The 18,810-nt window shown below is 33.4% G+C and overlaps 1 long non-coding RNA gene across 9 annotated transcripts in view; it reads left to right on the top strand.

Moving 5' to 3' along the window:
- Positions 1-18,810, top strand: part of LOC116280595 (uncharacterized) — a 559,775-nt gene that overhangs the window by 380,375 nt on the left and 160,590 nt on the right. For 8 of the 9 annotated variants that reach the window (XR_012072737.1, XR_012072734.1, XR_012072735.1 and 5 more), the window contains one exon: positions 3,746-3,921. This is a non-coding gene — a long non-coding RNA (uncharacterized lncRNA). The remainder of the gene's footprint in view (positions 1-3,745; positions 3,922-18,810) is intronic. The other variant, XR_012072736.1, reaches the window with a different exon arrangement.

Here is an 18,810-nt window from a genome sequence, read left to right as displayed (position 1 = left end):
TTCAGCAGGAAAATAGGAAGTATAAAAAGTACTAAATTTAAACAGTAGAACTAGAAAAATATAATAAGCAAAATAAATTTATCTTTGAACTTAGCAGAAACTTGAACACAGCAAAAGAATGAAACAGTGAACTTGAAGATAAATCAATATAAATTTTAACACAAAGAGAATTAAAAAATCTTTAAAATATCCCAAAGATTCAATCAGTAGATCAGGTGGGCTATAATATGGGGAAAATAGCCTCTCCTGTCCTTATAACCCAAATTCTGCCCATAGGACAATCCTGATTTTGTTCTGAAAACATTTATAGCCACTGGTAAATTGAATCAGAATAAAGTTATAACAAAGACCTGACCCAGTTCAACCAAAGTTCAGATAGATGCCGTTCTCACTCTAAGGGCCTGACAGCAAAAGGGATATGCCCCTCTTGTGTAGAAAAATAGTATGGCATTATTTTTCCATTGTTCTTTTATAAAAAAAATCTGACATGAAATTATAGATTAAAAGACATGGAAAAGCAAGAAAATGAGAACTGTGATCAAAATAGAAAAACAATAGAAAAAGGTTTTGAAGTGGTTAAGATGTTCAGTTTATCAGGCAGGGATTTCACTATAACTACGTGCAAAGGTGGGACAACATATTTTGGCAAATGAGACTTTTAGTAGACTAATGGTAACTGTACAAAAGGGAAAAATGGGAAGACTAGAAATGACAAATATAGTATCTGAAATAAATACTTCATAAGTAGGCTTAATAGCAAGGGAAAATATCAATGATATTGGAGACAGAATAATGTAAAAAAAATCCCAGTCTGACAGTCAAAGTGGGAAAAACAGTTAAAAAAAAATAAGAACAGAGCTTTTGAAATCTGTAGGATGAGATATAACATATGTGCAATTGGAGTCTTTGGCTGAGAAGTGAGAGACAACGGAGCAGGACTGTTTAAAAAGGTAATGGCTGAGAGCTTTCATTAATGATAAAAATATACAACCACAAATCCAAAGTCAGCAAACACCAAACAAGATAAATATAAAAGGAAAAAAAATCAAACCTATGTACATTGTAGTGAAAATGAAAAAAGTAAACATTGATAGCTGATATAAAAAGTAACTAGAGAAAAGTTGGTCACTGCCCATTTGAACCTTCAACTCTACAGAGGCATCTCAGAATTGCATGAACCTCAGTCACTGCCTAAGCAACCTTTGTACGTCTGGGAATCAAAGGCTTTTCAAGTCATGACAAACTCAGAAATTCCCATAGGTGGGTTGCATTGGTGCCCCTTACCTGCTAGAGGTATCCATAAATTATCTGATATACATGTAATTTTCAAGGAAGATTAATAAACCATAAGCGATAAGCAGTGATTCTCAGTAAAGAGGACGTGATGTTATCATAGACAGTTTATGTTCATTGCTAAGGTTTCTGTGAAGCCCAAAAGAAGTTTGTGGAAAAGTAAAGCAAAAACAATGTTTGCTGTTGCTGTTATTCTTAGCGTGGTATCTTTGAAAGCATTTGGCTCATGTGTAAACTGTGAATAGATTTATTCTTACTATAGATCTTAACAACCTCAGCAAACTTTTTTTTTCCTTATTCAGTCAAGAACTTTCACCTTTTCACTTAAAGGAAACATTTTACAGCTTCTCTTTGGCAGATCTTAACTGCCAACGTCACTACTCTTCTGCTTTGGACCATTATTAAGTAAAGTGAGAGTTACTTGAACACAAGCACTGTGATACCTTGATAGTCAACATGATAACCCACATAGCTACTAAGGGATTAAGCATCAGGTGGTGTTAGCATCGATACGCTGAACAGAGATGATCTGCATACCAGTGGGATGGAATGAGACAGTGTGAGATTTCATGATGTTACTCAGAAGGGCATTCAATTTACAACTTATGACTTGTTTATTTCTGGAATTTTTCATTTAATATTTTCAGAATTTGGTTGACTGTGGGTAACAAAACACAGAAAGCAAAACTGTGGGTAAGGGGCGACTACTGTAATAATATGAATAAATGAATCCACATCTAAGTAGAAATGAAAAGAATTCAAGGCAGTTACTGAATTCATCTCCATACTTCTGATAAAAAGTGCCAAATTAATTTCAGTTTTGAATGTTTTCAGGAAAGAGATTCCATGAGGTGACCTGGTTTATTAAGTATAAGGAAATACACACACACACACACACACACACACACACACACACACACACACACACACACACACACACACACACACACACAAACTTAAGAAACATAGAAAAGCTATAGATTTGGGAAACATTTGACAGACCACTCTGATGAGCCAAGCTCATAGACCAAAATAAATAGCTCTTCTTAAACCAATATGTCAAACTGTAAGGTGAAATGGCAGGACAGAAAGATGCCACGCATTACAGAGGAACTCCAGCCAAAACCCAACAACAGCGTTACCTGTGGGTCACGTAAAAGCTTTTACTGAAAACCCCAAACCTTAAATTTATAGCCAAATATGATAGGCAGGGATGACTTCAGTGATAACATTCTTAAATAAGAAAGGAAAGAGTATTTATTATTCAAGTTTTATAGGCTTGTGTGTGCTATTTCTCCAGCAACAAATCAAATTAACAATGAAACTGTTCAGTTTCAGGTCACATAGTTAATTAGAATGAAACTTAATATTCACTAGTTGTAATCTAGTTGATAATTGATTTCAACCAAGTCTTTGGATTATTTTTAATCAAATCATATAGGATCAGTTGGCCGCTCATTTCAAAATTCCCTTTCTAAGTATGATGACATGATATAAGCATATTTTTTTCTGTTTACTTCTTTAAATTTATAGCCTTTAATTTTAGGAAACTATTTTAGAAAATCTGCAGATTATATGTTTTTCCCCTACAATTTAGGTTACTGCCAAAAATTAACTTACAAATAATTAAATTAACTGCCAAAGTGACACTATCCAGGTCTTACATAGTCCAGGGGAAGATTTCTGAATATACAGTTCCTACAGAGTGCTGTCTGAAATGCACTCTGTGTCAAATAACACCGAGTAAATGACATATTTCCCTTCTCTACAGCTCTATTAAAGCCTCTGAAAATTCTACAGTACAAAATTCTTTAATGTATTTTAACCCAGTAATTTTTATACATATATAATGAAATACCATGATATCACTGCTCAGACAGTAATACTAATCTTAGATTCAGATTAACAAATCAAACTTCATGACACACTATAGTCTTTACCCAATGCTGAATTTATTTAGCCTTTCAAAGGGGTACAGAGTGCACAACAGAACAACAGGCATGGTGATGACAAATTGAAATCATAATGGTATAGTCACAGTTCAATACAAAAAGTTGAGTCAGATTGCCATTTAAGATCTGGTCTCAGACACATCCCTTTACCAATGAAAATTTGAACTTTCTGTGAACTCTACCAAACCCAAGGATGTCAGACATTTTTAAAATAACATCACCAGCTGCAAACTTATGGCCTCAAGGTTTTGCCCCATGTAACTATGCAACCATTTTGGACCCCCTATGCAACCATTTTGGACCCCAGCCCATTAATAAGCACCTTTACTTCTTGCCAGCTCCAATTATAATTCTTGATAAACAACTTATGTAACCTTGTGGGGTTTTTTGCCTTTATAAGCCTCCTACAATTTGTAGTCCAGTAAACACAATTCAAGTGCTTTTTGAATATGTGTCTACTCCTAACAAACCCCCAATAAATGTCTTTCTATTTCAACCAGGTCTCCATTTGTGAAGTTTTGATTAATGGCTAAAGCTGAATATCCCCACGTTACTCTGCACCTAGGAGGTAATGACTCCAAAATACTATAAAGATAAAGTTGAACAGAAGTTGAGTGTGAGCAGACCACCTCAATGTAGATAAGACATCAGCTCTGTCAGTCCCCCAGATCATGGGGTAGGTAACTACTTTGTTTCTATTTTCCAAGTTACATCTTACTAATACCAGTTAACTAGAATTTGATCAACAACTTCAACAAGGATACACAGCTGCTTGATGTATACGTTGTCCTCAGCTATTTTTCATTGTCTCTAATACTGTACACTCCTAGAAATTCTGTGTTGGTGTTTCATGGAAGACTTGATCAAGGTGTCCTTCAGGCTAGAGGCTATTTTACAAAATATTCTGAACTATTTTATTTTACCAAGAAAACATGATTATTTTAAAATACCCCAGGAGCACAATTTAGGAAAAATTGTATTAGTAATTGAATTAATTACCTTTTACATAAATTAAACAGATCTATTAAAATCCTTTTTTAAACCTTATTTATGCTTGGATGGACATGTGTTGCATTGAATAAGTTTGTTATGATCTTAAAGATGAAATAATGTGATTGATTTGGCCTGTTTGAAATCACATAGGCACTCCCTCACGTACCATGTGGATCAAACAGAATTGTTACACAAGAGTACAAGTTGCTCACTCCCTGCAAAAAGTGGATGTTAGTAATTTAAAAAGATAAATATGGCTGAAAAAAACTCTATTCCAATCAATATGGATGTACACATGTGTATTTATATATGCACATGCTAATATATGTGGAAAATGTTTTAACTACTATGAGGAATCAAGATAGGTAAGATAATATTTCTACCTCATGAGCTTACGCAACACTGGGAATGAAAAAGAAAAGACGCTAGGCATTAAAATATCTAATTAAAAGTGTAAGTTCAGAGGAATTTTAAATTGTTCAGAGTTGAAAAATGCAGAAAGTGACATTCAGTTTGAATTCTAGCAAGTAGGTGACTATTTCAATAGAAATATGTATGTGATCTAATTTTGAGAGAGAAATATCAAGAAATAAAGGCATGGAAGTAGGAACTAACAAGACATATCCATACTGTTTGTATAGTAGAATCATGGAAAACAGAATAGACAGTTAGGTTTAAATTATGGATTTGAGTAAAAAAATTTTGTACATCTTACAGCAGCCAATTAGAAATTATGGATAAAAGGGTGACATCATCAAAAAGCGATTAGGATTATTTAAGATCCATGTCTGTACAACTGATAGAAACAAATGTAGAGCCAAATGGGCATTCTAAAGTAAGGCAGGAAAAAAAAATTATTCTACTAAGGCCTCAGAGTAAAGATGTAAAATAGAGATTAAAAATATTTCATTGTATAATGGAACACAAAATGGTGGATGTTTAAGGTTAATTAATTTTACCTATGTGTCAAGCAGAGTGCTCAGTTCATTCCTTCTGCTATATGAATATGTTTATGACTTCTGCATTGAGAAAGAAAAATATCTTAGATAGACAGCACTGAAGGAAAGTCTGTGTATAGTACTTCCATTTTCAGCAACAGCTAAAAATTACTAAAAATACTGGGCAAAATATTTTTTTTAAATTTTCCTTAAAACTATCAAAGAACTGATATTGCAGTAGAAAAGCTGACAAGATACCCCAAGAGCAAATTCCATTTGCTACACTGAGTACCATACAACTGGACTCACATTTGTCCCGAAGAAGTGTAATAATCCAAACAAATTTAAATTGTACTTTGGTGGATTTACACAGTGCTGGAATAGAAGTCAAAGGTCAGCAGGGTTTGCATATGGTGGGGAAGTTAAGAGGAGATGTTCTCACATTGATCTGAGGCACCAAAGTACCAAAGCTCAGGTATTATAAAATAAGGTCTTCTAGAGGATTTTAAAGAAGTCTGTCTTGACACTGACAGATTATGGGAGAAAAGAACAGGGTAAAAACATGTTTGAGGCAGCTCATCTGAGGCTACAAGAACCTAAGTTTGTGAATATAGTGGTGTTAAGTACTAAGCACTCTGACCCTGGTAAAGGCAAGAGGAAATATTTTCTAATGGGGAAATTTTAAAAAATTTCATTCTAGGCCCCAAATTTCCAACAATAATGAGTAGTATGCAAATGATAAACACCTTAGCAGTTAAGGCACCATGTGTAAAAGCAGCCAGAAAGAAAGTAGTCAGTCAGTACAAAGTCTCCAATTATAAGAAAGAAGCCCACAAAGACTTCAGATTTGGACTTGTTAGGCACAGGTTACAAAACAATTCTAAGTAGTAAAAAATCGAAAAGATAAGCTTGAAAATGTTTTCAGGATTCAGACACAATAAAATAAAAGCTAACAGATTTGAAAACAAAACACACCTGAAAAAGCAGCAAATAAATTTTTAAATGATAAATACAGTAATTGAAAGCAGGAAGTTTTAACAGAGGATAAGTCCGCTAACTTTGTCTTTCTGATACTACTGTCCTTCTTGATTTGGTGTCTGTTTTAGAATTAAACTGTGAGCAACATTTATTAAGCTTGATATATTTACATGCAATCAGTTGCTAGGGTGCTCATGCTTAGATATTAAAGAACTCTATTTTGTGTACCAAAAATAATAATTCATCCTAGGGTTTTTAAGTTTGATATTTCCCAGTTAGTGACTGAATTTGATCATTGCTAGGGTCAAAGGATCTTTCTCATGCTTAGATTATAATAAATAATACAAATATCTATTTTTTCCCATTTTAAAAGCATTTCTTCTTCATTCATCAATAAAATGACTTATTTATATATAATATTTGTTCACATGTTTGTCAACTTAAACATAACCATATATTTCAAATCATAACGGAATGCTTGTGGACATTCTAAATTGCATTAAATAACCAGTTTATATGAAGTAACGGGATAGCCCTGTCTTCCTGGTTTTCTGATCAGTTGCCTTAGGAATTATTCTGTCTTGCTTGAGCACATTTACCAATTTAACAAAACCATGAATCTTCAGTTGTTTTATATTAAGCTCATGATCTGATTATTGGTCATATCCAAGGCAGTTTTTAAAAAGCTCCCATAAATATGCCATGAATGAATTAAAGAAAGCCCCAGCATGCCTTTGAAGTACAAAGTAGAGAGCCACTTTAAAAATCAGAGTCTGTAGCCACTGTAATCATGTTTCAAATTCTTATATTAAAACACTTGAGTCACCTTAAGAAATCTTGGGATCCTTTTAGATGGTAACCTTAAAAGTACTTTTTCCTAACGAGGTATCATCTATTTTTATAATTTGTAAGAAAACTCCAAATACGTCATTCTATGTCATTATTTTTTAATGTGACCATAGATAAAAAGATTGCCTCCTCTTTTTTATGTCTATAGTATTAGCTCTTCATGCCAACACTAGTTGCCTTGTCAGTAACAATTCTATGCAAACACATTTAATGAAGTCTCTGCTGAAATCAGTGGTCTAATCCACCAGTTCAATGTCCTAACCCTCCATAAACTTGAGATGCTTATTATTGAACAGCATTCTTCTGTAAGGACTCATTTTTTTCTCTAAAACTTCTTTCTAGTCCTAATCAAATTTCCCATCCTTTCCCTTTTCAATTTGAGGAATGTTTTCAGGATAGTTTTTTCCACACAACTGTTCACTTTGTTTTCCCATTTCTTATTCTTTCCCTTCCCTCCTCTTCACTTACAATTCAAGACACTCCCTTTTATTAGCCTCCCACTTAACTCCTCTCTATTCACTTTACAGCTCCCAGTTATGCTACATACCTTATGCACTCTAGGAGAAACTTATGCAGGTGAATGAACAGTCAAAGTATATGAAAGCAAATTAATTGTCTTCTTCCAATAGCATTTGTGAGAAATATACTGATTTGAAATATACTCATTTTTCTGACAGTCACTTAGATGACAACCTGTCTCTTATGATCCAAAGTTAAAGTAATAACTTGGGTTTGTTTTTTAGAATATTTTCATTCTCCTTTCTCTCAGTACAATTAACAAAATGTATATGAATATGTGAATACACTTTTTTACATTGTTTCAAAACAGAAAAGTGATAAATTCCCCCACATTTTACCTCAATTTGTTACAACGCTTCTGCTTTCTTGTCATTCCCAGTACTCACCTTTGAATGTACTGAAATGAGGCCCACTGCTGCCTCAAGAAAGAGAGTTTCAACAGCTAAAACTTACTGCTACTTTACATGAAATTCTGACAAGTTGTCTTGTTCGTTCTCATTTGTAGTTCTTAGTAAAATAACAACCACACCTTGACTTTGAATATATAAAATACTAAACTGTCATGTTATCTTTTTGGAGAGGTTAAATCTACTGGGTCCAAATACTCTCTGTGGTCAGTGTCTCCAATTTTGTCATAAACTCAAGATGTTTGTTATTTGGACATATTTTAAACTTAAATAATTTTTCTTATTACAAATTGTCATTGGATAAAGATAATATTTTAAAATAAATAGCCAAAACATTGTTTTTATCTAATTTAAATATATAAAAGTCAGAGAGAGACACAAACATAGGCTCCCTCAAAAAACATTAATAACCAGATACAATGAAAATGGATGTGAAAAACTAGCAATGGATGCTACATACATAAATGAACAATCATATAACACACTGGGTGTTGTTTGCTTGTTTCCATTCACAAAAAAAAGAACAAGGGTCATCCTGGGAAAAAAAAATTCAAATACAAGCCCCTAGGAGATCTTCCTTTTGTTTTTGCCATGAGTAGCCCCAAGTCATATTCAATTCCAGTGACATTAGGATGATGTCATAATTGTTGGGCCAGCTTTATATACTTTTTTTTTTGCAAGATATCTCTTTCAGATTATATTGTAAATATTCAAAATGGAATTCAAAATTAAATTTATTGTTTTTTAAATAAAATTAAACACAGTGATATTGACATAATGATGATCAAAGACTTGAGAGCTGACACCAAAATCTCTGAATTGTTCAAAGCAGATAAACTGCAGATTATATTTTATTTATTTTCACATATTACTTTCGAGTCATATCTATATATCACACAAAAAGGGAAAGTAAAGAAAGAAAAATGTGATCTAACCTTTGTGATATGTGGACAATTTAGGAACTTTGGAGATTTCTTTCTTAATGGAGAGATAGGCAAAACTCATTTAGAAATCTCTCAGAATGGTCTTCTCTGAAGGGTAATTCTGACTGAGTTTCCACCACTTCTAAAGCACTTTGACTCTGAACTTCATTTGCTACTCATAGTAAATAAAACTCATAAAAACATGATAAATACTAAACTGTAAGCGTCCATTTCTAAGGCCTAAAAAAGGTGATTTAATAGATCAATCTGTGATAGGTCAAAAAACTCATCATTATCAGAATTTAAAATAAGTATGCTATTATTTTCACAGCAAAACTATTTGAAATGGCATTTCTGAAATACTAATGCAAGTCATAAAATGTTACTTCTGTATTATTGAAGATAATTACTTAGAATAAGCTATGATTATATGAAAAGTACAAGCATACCTCAGAGATATTGTGGGTTTGGTTCCAGATCACCACAATAAAGGAAATACCACAACAAAGCAAGTCACCTGAATTTTTTGGTTTCCCATAACATACAAGTTATGTTTACACTACACTGCAGTCTATTAAATGCAATAGCATATGTCTGAAAAACAATGTTCATACCTTAATTTAAAAATACTTTATTGGTAAAAAGGGCTAAGCATCTTCGGAGCCTTCAAGGATTGGTAGTAGTAACATGAAACATCCCAGGTCATCGTAACAAATATAATGATAATGAAAAAGCTTGAAATCTTGAGAGAATTATCAAATATGACACAGAAACCAAGCGAGCAAATGCCGTTGGAAAAACGGCACAGATAGACTTGCTCGACACAGGGTTGCCACAAAACTTGCAATTTGTGAAAAACACAGTATCTGCAAAGTGCAATAAAGTGAAGCACGATAAAATGAGGTCTGCCTGTAAACACTTTCAGTGAATGTGTTTCTTGAGTACTATTGATTAGACTTAGGAGTAAAATTATGTGAATACACTCCCAGGAATGCCAGGTTACAAGATGAGATGGACAAGATGAGATGAGACACAGTTCCATTTAGGTGCTATTCAAGAAAATTGGAACCTGCAAGTATTGTGCTGAAAAAATCCATTGTTTCCATGAAATGTAACTCTGAATTAGAAGCACTAAAAAGTAAAAAAAAATACACATTTTCAGAGGTAAGAAGTATTATCAGGTACAATAGTATAAAGCACATTATTATTTCTCAAATATAACTCATTTTTTGGCCATGATGGAGCAATTTATAGCATTTTTCTAGAGAAATTTGTTCTAGAAACATATAAATTCTTCTTGATAGACAAAGTAATTAAAAAATACTTGTTGGAAAAAGGTATGATTATTATGTGATATGATGTGGGTGCTAACTGTTGCTACAACAGCAATCATACTAGAACATTTAACTATCAAATCAGCATGTTGTAAACCTTAAATTTATGTAACTTATGTATGTAAGTTACATATAGTCAAATATATTTCAACAAAAATACTTGTTGAATAAATGAAGCCATAAAATATCATATTACCTTCTCCATCATTTTTCAGCTGAGGAAACATGCAACGATACAGTAAGAAGCCCAGGCTGGTCATTAGTAGGGCCAAGTCCTAACTTGATCTTTTCATGCTTTCTATAATACTTTGCTTAATATACTTGAAATAACCAATTTATTGCCTTGTCACTTCTTTTTCTTTGCCATTGATTATCATCTGCAGTGCTTCTTGGTAGTTAAGACTATTTTAATAACATTGAATGCACTATAAAAAAAAATCGAAATTGCAAACCTAGTAAATCTTTTGAGAGTATATGGAAACCTGTGGAGATGTGCACTTGAGAAAATCTTATTTCTAGTGATCCAGCACAGTTGGGAGTGTGATCGAGTGTTGTTTCATCAGCATTTATCAATTCATGATTAGAATGAAGCTTAAGATAAGCCATGGTGTTTTAATTACACTGGAGATTTAAATGCTGACATATATCTTTTTTTTCCTTAAGTCTTACCATAATTTATTATTATTCAGAAGGATAGAGCATTCTAAAATGGGTCACTTCATTGTCAGCATGTTCCAGATTAGCTGACAGTACAGAAGAAAAAATAATTTGGAATTTAGCCATGTTCATTTTGACTAATGGATTATATTCAAACAAGTTTTTGACATGTAAAATAATCCAATTCCCAGGACAAGTCACTGTGCATTTAACGTCTTGTTTAGCTAAATGAAATTATCTTACTCTGGAATACATCTTCCTGATTTTTACGTACAAATAACAGAATTAAAAATTTTTGTCTGTGTCACAGCACACTGCCTAGACATGAATTCTGAGAATAAGCAGGAAGGATAATGAAAAAAAGTAATGGCTTATATTTAATAACAAGAGACTGTATGGGGCATTCCCTTATTAAATATTTACCATCTGCTGGAAATCCAGATGGCCAAGCTTGTTCTTTGATAATATGGTTCACAATAATGCGTTAGTTTTGTCTGGTATAAACAAATTTATTTTAAAAAGTAAAGGAAAAGAAAAACCGTCAATCTTTTTACATCAGGATTTTAACCATTAAATTTTAGCCTTTTAAAAGTCAAATTTAGTATGTTCAGTTTCTGGGATTCATTTTCTTCAAAAAGCCACAAATTCTTTGAACAGGAACAAGTGAGCCAAAATGCCAACGTTTGCAATGCTTAGGTGCATTGCACTATCTATGGAGTTTGCTAAATGATGAATACTGAGATGTTATAAATTTGTTCAATCTATTTGAGATCCAGGGAATTGAGTCTATTTGACCCATGACTTAATATGGAAAGACAAAAAGAAAATTTCCTTTTTCAGTTATCACCTGAGACTACTGGGTATTATGGATAACAAATGTGTAACAGTAGTAGACCTGAGTCATATGCTTTATATGATTACTGTTCACTTTGCTGGCCTATAAGGAATTAACTTTTTTTTTCAACTTTGGATAATAAAATATATTATGCAGTATTATGTTTAAGTAAGTTTGACTTGTCTACCCAATGCTAAAGTTATGTGGACCTATGTAAATCAAAAGGCAAATGCAGTGAAATTCAACCAGAGCATGATAGCAGCATAGTGACTAATTTGTCACTAGCGTGCATTAGTATAAACCTAGAGAAAAATAACACATTTATTTACATGAATATAAGACATTTTATCAGCATTGCACAAAAAATGAAAAATAGTTGGCACATGAAAAATCATGATTCATATTCCTTCTTGGAAGTAATTTGTTACCTTATGAATGCCCTCCCTCTGTTACACTTACATAGTTAATAATCCTTACTTTTCCATCGGTAACTGTATCATAGGGAAATTGTGTAAAACAACATCTGTAAAATTTGATGTTGCATGTGTAAGTAATTCTACAGTTTTAAAATTTAAGTAGGAAAAAAACCCCAGAAAATTGGTCTCAAAGAATATATTTAAAATTTCATGAGGTCTATGGCCTTTTCAATTTGATTCTGGTCTATTATTTTATCTTTTGTGGTTTCATTATTATAAAACTAGTGTTTTACATATTTTTTCTGTAGAACTTAGGTGCTGTATAATAATCAAAGCAGGCCCAAAATGACAATCTGAGTAAGTTGCACACATCTTTTTCTGTGCCCACACAGAGGAGAAATAAGCTGCTACTTACCTGATGTAGCTTAAAGACAAATCCTGCCCAAGTTCTTATTTCTTCCAAGACAATATTTTATCTAAAATTCCCAGGATTTATCTAAGTGACTTTAAGTTAAGGTACAATTATACCATTATTTTTTAGACAGAAGACTTTTTATGAAACTAGCTAACTATTTCTTGGTAAAATGTAGAGATAGAGAACACAGTTGACTAATTTTGTAGGAAAAGTACTCTGCTTTTGGTCAGAATGTATTAACAAGGGCCAGATTTATGATGTTGCTTGAACAAAAGCTAAAGTGTGTATTGTGCGATTTTCAAGACATAGGGCATAGGGAATGTATTCGTTTCCTGGGAGTGCTGTAACAAAGCACCACAAACCATCAAACTGGTTGGTTTAAACAATAGAATTGTTATTGCCCCATAGGTCTGGAGATGAAAAATACAAAATCAGGGTGTCATCAGGATTGTTTCCCTTTGGAACAGAGTGAGAGAAAGAACTGTTCATGCCTGTCTCCTAGTATCTTGTAGCCTCAAATGTCCCTTGGCTTATAGATGGCATTCTCCCTGTGTCTTCACATCTTCCTCTGCACATCCCTGTCTGTGTCCAAACTCACCTTTTTACATGAACACCATTCATATTAAATTAGGGCCCATTCCCAATGACCTCATCTTAACTTGATCATTTGCCTATTGCCAAATAAGAACACATTCACAAGTACTAAGGGTTAGGACTTAAACAACTTTTTGTGGGACACAATTCAACCCATTGCAAGCAACTAAGGAGAATGATCCTGAGAGACTAGAAACAAAGAAGAAATGCAATGTGAGTGCTACAGTTGCTTTAGCAGACAGTTTTGAGGCCATTTCTAAGGCAGTACAAGAGGGGATAATTTAGGACCCAGGGAACTCCTGAGTTGAGGTGATGAAATAGAGGAACCCAAGATGGGTAGATTTCATAGAACAGAGTATCAAGAGTAGAGAGAGGGCAGCACCAGAGCAAAACCACTGGCCATTTGGAGGAGATGTGATGAGTTTTCAACTGACTGCTAATAGGCACGAGCATGAGAGGAAACTACCAGAAGCTAAGAAGGTCCACATAGAAGAGTTCATTGTACAAGTACCCAACTCTTACAGGCCAGAGATAGTTCCTGTCCCTACAAACCAGAATGGAGATCTTCAGACTTCCTGGAGCACTGGGTAAAGTTCTTGTGTGAGTAGTAAGGGAAAATTAGCCTTAGACTGAGCACACTTAGGTCCCACTTTAAAAAAAAAATCACTACTTGACATGATTAAATTGTTTCCAAGTAACTTATCTGTGGACAAGAACAGAGATGAGAATACTTATAGGGATAAAGATGTCCAGAGCCAAACAGGGTAAAATTCACAATGTTAATATCTGGCATATAATAATATTTAAAAAAATTACTGGGCATGCTAAGAAGCAGGAAAATATGACCTATAATGAATATAGGTATCAGTCAATCTTAAACCAACTGCAAACTGACACAGATGTTATAATTTACAGAGAGAGGTATTAAAAGTGATTATAACTCTACTCCATATGTTCAAAAGTTAAGTGGAGACATAGATGATATGGAAAAGATCTAAACCAAATATCCAGAGATGAAGATTGAACTATATGAAATGAAAAATTCACTAGATGGGATTAATAGCAGATTTGTTACCACAAAAGAAAAATTACTGAATTTGGAAAGATATGTTAGAAACTATCCAATATAAAACACATAGACTAAAGAATAAAAACAAAATGAATGACTGAGATGAATAAGTGCTTCAAACAGAACTTTTACAAACCAGTAAGAAAAAGACAACCCAGTAGAAAAATGGAAAAAGCCTTTTGCAGACACCAGTTAAAAAAAAAAGGGTATCCAAATGCCATTAAGCATGTGACTTATGTTTATCAGACATCAGGGCAATGCAGATTAAAACCACAATGCAAAAGAAAGATTGGTGAGTTGACAAGAATTTGAACAACTCCCACTGTTGATGGGAGTACAAACTGAAACAACTATTTTGGCAAATTATTTAGGAATATCTAATAAAGCTGAATATATGCATACCTTATGACCCAGCATTATTAATCCTAGGTAGATACTCAACAAAAAACTAATTGCACACAATCACATATACACAATCATCCCAAATGCACATACATGGATGTTCACATTATTTTGAATAGCCTCAAATTAAAACTATCTTTAACATTAGAATAGATGAATAGTTGATCATATATTCATGCAATACTATAGAGCAATGACAATTAGTGAACTACTGCTTCTTGTGACACTATCAATACAATTCCCAAAGCAGAAACAGAATATTTATACTATATGATTTCATTTATACAAAGTTCATTAAAAATACAATTTAGGATGTTAGAAGTGAATTTGGCTGGGTAATGTCTGGCAGGGGGCGCATTTTCTTCCTTATTTTCAGCTCAGTCTCAGTTCCAGAAATGGGAATGTGCTCCATTCTCAGCCAATTAGCTGTTCTTGCTCCCAATTTTAATCAGAAATGGGCAGGTCTTTCTATTTGGACCAATGAGACCAAGCCCAGGATATTTACTGGAACCTTTGCAAAGACAGATTATCTCTTGGGAGCTACCAAGTAAAATTATCTGAGAAAGGTGAAATAGAGCAAAGCAGAACTGAGAGATGTGTAAGATCAAGTCTTAATATTATTGTCAGAGTCTTTGAATCTAGTTGTGCATAAGACTTCAATCAACTCACAATTTCTCAGTTATTGAATCAATGAATTTATTTTGTTTCCTTTTAAAAAATACTGAGAAAAATAGACACATCCATCAACCTAGCAGGGGATTTTAACATACATTAATTGATAAAATAAAAACTGACTAAGGACATAAAAATTGAATTAAACGTATTAGTTTTAGACTTTTAGTAATCAATAAGTAAAAGGAAAGTGACAAGACTCCTCTGTCAAAATAGATACCGAATTAATTCCATGTGGATTAAATACCTAGCATTGACAGGTAGAGGTAAAATACTTTAATAGACTATATAGGAAAATACCCATATGAGCTAGGGAGAGAAGGACACATCTTAAGTAAGAAACAAAGAGAACAAACCTCAAAGGGAAAGACTGATAAACTTTAATCCAGTAAAATTTAGAAGTTCTGTTCATCAAAGTTCCTTAAAATATTGAAAAGACAAACCACAGATGAGAAGGAGTTATTGGCTACATGTGTAAATATATATAACTTAAAATGGATTGGTGTAAAATACATTAAACTTTTAGTAAACAAATATGAATGAACAAATTCAGATGAAAAATGAGCAAAAGACCTGAGTAAGTACTTAATAAAAGGGGAAACCCTAACAGTAAATAAAAACTAAAGGTTATTAGCCATACACAGGTAATCAGATAAAAGCAAAATAACAATGAAAACAAGCAAAATAAGCAATATGCTGTTTTTACCCACTCGAAGTTACTAAATACACAAAAAATTTAAAACTGATAACATGAAGTATTGACAATAATGAAGAAAAATGGAAGCCTTATACACTACTAGCATGAATGTAAATTAGCACAGCCATTTTGGGAAAGATATCACTTTATATAGTAAGTTTTACAATGCACATACTTAAAACAGCAAAATCCACTCTTGAGCTTGCACCCTAGAGAAAAACTTGCGCATATCCAGGAAAAGATGTAAAGACAATTTATAGCAGAACTCTGTGATAGCAAGATACTGAAACCTATTCAAATACCCATCAATATCAGAATAGGTAAACAAAGTTCTTGGTTTATTCATCCCATATAGTACCAGCAGTGGAAATGTGTAAACCACAACAACTTGCAATAACATAAGTACACCTCGGACACATCATATTAAATGCAAAAAGCAGGGTGTAAAAATATACATGTAATGTGGTTCTCAATTTTACAGAGAACAAAATTCTGTAATGTAATATACTAGGCCTGCATAGATAGTATATGATAGAACTGTGACAAAAATAAGGAAAATGTTAAATATTAAAAACTCAGGATATTGCTCACCTCTTAGGTGAAAGAGGGGAATGAGATCAAAGAAGGGCTCACACGAGCTGACAGAGATGAAGGGGTTACTTTAAATAAAAAACTCAAAGATATACAGGTACTACTTGTTTTTAACTCTTTTAACCTACACATACATACTTCATAAACATTCACTTGCATCTAGTAGTATTTAATATAAATAATTTAAAATGTTATAGTACCCAATAACAGAAGGATTTCTCATAATAAAATATGCACAGGGACTTACAATTCTTTTCTTCTGTGCAACTGTATTTCACAAGAGGAGCATCTGATATGTATCTGTATAGCAACTCACCGCATTTTAGTTGGTAAATATAGGCAAACTGAAGCATTAACTTCAAAATATAATTATAGCCGAACATAATCAGACTTCCATTCATGTGCTAATCATGGATCCTAACACACCATGAAGAGTTCTCTGTGGTCCCACTCCACCTGCTGATCCTCACATGGGGTCATCTGTACAAGCCACAGCATCCCATCTCACAATTAAACATGATTGGATATCTGGAAGGCAGGTAACCCAAGCTGCATTAGAGAGTTTAGTCACTGTGTTATTGTACCCTGTGAAAATGTAGCTGGAATGTCATAGTTTCTCATTCTCAGGAAGATGAATTGAGAAATAGAAAATTAATCAACCACTAGCAGGAGTTGAAACTGAAAATATGTATGAGCTAAAAGATATCATGATGTGGTGATTTTAATCTGAAGTTGTGAAGAAATAGAAAGTAAGAGTAAAATAATCAGTACCCATGAGGAATGAAAAGATATAAAAGTAGGAGTGAATAAATCACCTGTTAGGAAGATCAAAGGAAATGGACAGCTATAGAGTAAATCATTCATGTCAGTGATGGAAAACTGAAGCTTAATCCCATGAACTTATTCTGTGGCAACTTCTAAAAGGCTTTACATTCAAGTCACCGCTCCTGTTCCTGAAGCTCTAAGGTTCTTTGACTTTTCCTGGCTTCTTATTTATAGGTGATTTTACAATATAGATCACTTTTCTTGTGTCAACTTTAATTACATTAGCAGTGCTGAGGCATATGGTAAGACCACTAAGAATAGCATTTGTAACATTTCTACCTAAAATATTATCTTAAATATGAGGCAAGAGGTATCAGCTGTGTGTGTACATGTGAATGCGTGTGTGTGCACACATATATATATGGATACATGGATATATAAAATTGGCTTTAATCTGAAATCTGTGTATTAATATGACTAATCCTGTTATTTGAGCTTGTTGCCAAATTTTAAAAATCTACAGAATGATATGTGCTGATGATATTGCCTGTCTATTCTTGGACTTTTAAGTGATGCACCATAATGCAAAGTGTAGTTCATTTTACACTATTCATCAAAGAGCTATTGCCTGGAATATAAGATCTGACCCCCCTACTTCCTTCAACAAAAAATCCACTCTTGCCAAGTCCTGCATTAAGAATATGAATTATATGACAGCAGCTGTAGTTATGTTCAAGTGGATGCATATTCTGGCAAGCATTTTACATCAACCTCGATCTCCTTGACATAAGAGTAGGCATATTTATATTCTCTTTGTTGAATACTGATAACGTAATATTTATAGTGTGAAAGGCATGCCTTTATTCTGGTGTACATTACATTTATTAATTACATTCGCATGCAGAGAAGGATGAAAAGATTGATGAACGTGGTTGATCCCTGTCTGAACACACTGCTCCTCAGTCTTCTCATTGCTTTACATGGTAAAACCTCATCTACATTTAATTCTAAAATCCTAAATCCTACCTAAAGCATTTTGTGTTGTTGGGGGAAACTAATTTTCACACTTTTTGCAACTAAAATTTCCCAAATTTAGACCTTGTAATACCAATATAAAGTGTATATATTTTCTCTGTTCTTACAACTATTTTACTATAATTTTTAAACCAAAAACAGAGGAGTAGAATAAGACCAAATATTTTAAAACAGGCTTTAAGAAACATGTCCTTCATGCTACACCAGCCTAGTGTAAGCACTTACTTGGAGAAGTCTGGGTTTGAGATTTTCATTTTGTAAAGGGTGTACTTAATAATATATGACTACTTTCAAATCATTACTTCAGTAACACATTTTCATTTACAGCTGGTATGTGTAATTCACGGTGATGCAGATGAGTTTCACACAGACCACTAAAATCCATAGATGCATGCAAAAGGCGTCTGTAGCTCAGCATTTCTAAACCTGCGTTTCACAGTCACTAGTTCTTGGGACGTTATTAGTTTCTATGTAAA

Source organism: Vicugna pacos, chromosome 5 (genome assembly GCF_048564905.1).
Source record: "Vicugna pacos chromosome 5, VicPac4, whole genome shotgun sequence".
NCBI lineage: Eukaryota > Metazoa > Chordata > Mammalia > Artiodactyla > Camelidae > Vicugna > Vicugna pacos.
Note: the sequence above shows the minus strand (reverse complement) of the source record. Positions and strands in the feature narration are given on the sequence as shown.